The sequence below is a fragment of the Triticum dicoccoides genome, chromosome 6A (assembly GCF_002162155.2).
Source record: "Triticum dicoccoides isolate Atlit2015 ecotype Zavitan chromosome 6A, WEW_v2.0, whole genome shotgun sequence".
Classification (NCBI taxonomy): Eukaryota; Viridiplantae; Streptophyta; class Magnoliopsida; order Poales; family Poaceae; genus Triticum; species Triticum dicoccoides.
In genome coordinates, this window is record NC_041390.1 from 118,102,405 (window position 1) to 118,106,359 (window position 3,955).

General features: G+C 48.1%; 1 pseudogene; it reads left to right on the top strand.

Moving 5' to 3' along the window:
* Positions 1-2,053: 2,053 nt before the first annotated feature.
* LOC119315743 lies at positions 2,054-3,395 on the top strand (annotated as a pseudogene).
* Positions 3,396-3,955: the final 560 nt, after the last annotated feature.

A 3,955-nucleotide genomic window follows, 5' to 3' on the forward strand; every position in this document is an offset into this window, starting at 1 on the left:
CTACTCTCTTTTACTGCATTAGGACAACAACGATTCAATTGTTACTTACTGCGGTAGTTGAACCCCTTATCCTCTGCATGACCTGTCATTTCCACGGTAAATAGATGAAACCCACTAGCATGAGTAGGAGTTGTTTGAGCCCTAATGTGCCTACTCATTCATGCTTGTTTGTCATGCCTCCTACTGCTTAGAGTTGAGTCAGGTCTGATTCATCGGGGGTGAATTGGAACAGTGATGAACATGTCCTACTATGTGTGAGCTAAGTGTGTGAACACGATTTGGTAAAGGTAGCGGTGAGAGGCCATGTAGGAGTACATGGTGGGTTGTCTCACTGAAACCGTCCTCAGGAACTGAGTTCTGTGTTTGTGATCCATGAAACAGCTACTACCACACATTGGGCCCTGAAATATGACCCCGCTCGACTTATTGACCCCTCTCGTCCTCTGTCCAGGAGTTGCAACTAGTTTCTGGTGTTAGTAGGTTATGTGTTGGCGGCCGTGCGTAGCGCTGACCCTAGGGGTGGGCTATGATGCGGTAGATACACTGTGACCAGGTATGTCGGGGGCCCGTTTGGCGTCTCGGGACCCTGTACACATCGTTTGGGGCCGTTGAGGACACCCCAGCCGGATTTCCTTGCGGATGGAACCCGAATAGGCGATAAACCTGGACTAGAGACTTGTGTGGTTAGTCAGGTCGTGGTCTACACCCACGCCGGCTTTCGCTTCAAGTCTGCCGAGCACATGTCGTGTGCAGACGCTAAGTGGTGGAAACATGTGTGAAGAAGTACACCCCTGCAGGGTTATAAATGATCTATTAGAATAGCCGTGTCCACGGTAAAGGACTTCTGGGTTGCCTATAACAGTTCATAGACAAGTGAAAGTGGATACTCTAAAACTCGCAAGATAAGTGTGAGTGCTATCGATGGCCTTCTCGTAAGGAGACGGGAACGGATCCACAGTGGTGTATTGAATGGTGAATATGTGGACTCGTGTGCGCCACCTCAAAAGAGTTGCTTGCAGTCATAGTTCAGGTTAGCCACTGAGTCAAAGCTGGCTTGCTGCAGTTAAACTCCACCACCCCCTTTATTGATACCGATGCATATGTAGATAGTTCTGATGTAAGTCTTGCTGGGTACATTTGTACTCACGTTTGCCTATTTTATGTTTTGTAGAGAGACGTCAGTCTCGCTAGTAGTTTCGTGTGGACATCGACGTTTAGCTTGATACCTCAGCTACGATCTTGTGCCCTCGGCAGGATCTGGTAGATAGTCAGGTTTCTTAGCCTTTTTCATTTGTAGACGTCTGTACTCATACATGTTAAGCTTCTGCATGTGCTTTGATTGTATGCTATGATTGTTGGGTCATGAGACCCATGTTTGTAATATCTCGCTCCTCGGAGCCTAATGAATAAATACTTGAGTTATTGAGTTATGTTGTGATGCCATGTTGTATTTACACATATCGAGCATATTGTGTGTATGATTGAAATGCTTGGTATGTGTGGGATCCGACAATCTAGTTGTTTATCCTTGGCAGCCTCTCTTATGGGGAAATGTAGTCTAGTGCTTCCATGAGCCATAGTAGTCCGCTACAGCCCGGTTCACCGGAGTCCTGTTAGCCCAGCACTACTGCTCAGGACACTTGACTGGTCGGCATGTGTTTCACTTCGTTCCTGTGTCTGTCCCTACGGGGAAATGTCACGCGGTGACATCCGGAGTCCTGCCTAGCCTACTACAGCCCGGGTTCCCGGAGTCCTGTTAGCCCAGTGCTACATCCCGGATTCACACGCTGCTGACCGACACGCTCGATGTGATTCATGTATGCATGTCCCCATAGGTTAGTGCCGCTTTGGGTTAACGACTAGCCATGTCGGCCTGGGTTCTCTGTCATATGGATGCTAGCGACACTATCATATACGTGAGCCAAAAGGCGCAAACGGTCCCGGGCCATGGTAAGGCGACACCCGTGGGAGTACCGTGCGTGAGGCCGCAAAGTGATATGAGGTGCTACCGGCTAGATCGATGTGACTTGGAATCGGGGTCCTGACACGCTCCATGGAGGAGGCGGAGAAGGGGAAGATCTCCGAGTGGAACACCAAGCCGAGCTCCATGGAGGAGATGGAGAATGGGGAGATCTTCGAGTGGAACACCAAGACGAGCTCCATGGAGGAGGCGGAGAAGGGGGAGATCTTCGAGAGGAACACCAAGCCGAGGCTGGATGACCATCCGCAGGCAACGGTAGCGGGGGCGGCCAGCCTTTTGAACGTCGACCTCATCCTGGAGATCCTTTCCCGCCTCCCAGCCAGATCCGTCCGCCGCTTCAGGCGCGTCTCGGTGGTCAGGCGCGACCTCATCACCGACCCCACCAACTGCAAGAAGCTACCCCAGACCCTTGCCGGCTTCCTCTACACGTCCTTTTACAGCAGCGGGTATCGCCACCACTTCACTGGCTTCTCCAACGGCGCATCCCCCTTCGTCCCTTCCCTCCCTTACCTGCATCCTAACAAGGATGAGGGCATCACCCAGGTGGACGCCTGCAACGACCTCCTTCTCTACAGCCGCTACAACAGCAAGGATGATTACCATTTTGTTGTGTGTAATCCCGCCTCCGGGAGGTGGGTGGAGTTGCCACCTCAACCTCAAACGCAGGAGCTGATGCACAGATTTAACCATACCGCGGGCCTGGCTTTCGATCTAGTAGTCTCATCCCATTTCCATGTTCTTTGTTTCGAGCGGGCCTTTCCGAAAACTTCCATCACAGGAGTGAACATCTACTCGTCGTGTACAGGAGCCTGGAGTTAGAGACAGTGGGATAGTTGAGAAAGCTACCCTGTTCATGAGTGAATGTGTCTTTGTGGGCAGTATGTTGTACATCATGGGTAACCTGGAGGACATCAACGGCGAGTATGTGCTGGTGGGGGTGGACATGGAGGGGAAAGTATGTGCTTTGTGGGCGGTATTACAGTACAATTTATCCCCATGAAACTAAGACAGTGGGGTATGACGTGTGTCGTACGGTTCAAAATTTGGTACTATTGGATTGTCGCAGGGGTACTTACACTATGCTATAGCTCCTGTCAATAATAACAATGAACTCCTAGTTTCTGAGATAGCACTCTGGTGCCTCAAGGATTGTGACAGTAATCAATGGGTCTAGAAGCATACTGCCAGCATCGATGAGCTTATGAGCATGATTGGACAGAAGTACAGGGTGGTTGGGATTCATCCAGATTGCGACACCATTTTCCTGGCTCAGTGTGGAGGTAATACCTTGGTATCATATGACATGTGGCATCAGAAAGTTGGTTGTATCCTTGATCTTGAGAAAAACAGTGTACACAAATTTCTACCCTATGTTCCTCTGTTCTCAGAACCATTAGCAGATGCTGATGGGTAATAGCTTTACCTTCAAACCACCCCTGTGTTTCCTCCCAAAACTGGCTCTTATTTCGTCTAAACAATTTGTCTGTGTACCTCTGAATCTGCTTCAATTATGGCCCCCCAATTTGCTGGTGCTTATACTCCTGCTTGCTTGATTTCTAGTTCAGAGCAATAACTGGTAAACCTACAGATTAAGCATCATTTCATTTTCAAAGAATGTTATTACCCTTGTTCTTGTTTGCCTAGCGCTGGCTATTATTCTGGACATGTCTTAGTTTCATGGGGATAAATTGTACTATAATAGGCCCTCTTATCCATAACAATTAGTTATATTATTATTATTATCATTATTATTATTATTATTATTATTATTGTCCTAAATCTTAGTGCGTATTGTCAACCTGCCAGTGTATTAAAAGGTTCAGTCAGACTTGTTACTGGTGGTGATCTCTAGTTGACTTTATGCATTTGGTATTTTGCAAAGCACTTCCTTTGAGAAATTCTTTATTTGGGTTTGTTGTAGCTACTGATTCAGTAAAGCTTTGGATCTGCTGACCACGGAGAAATTGTATTATT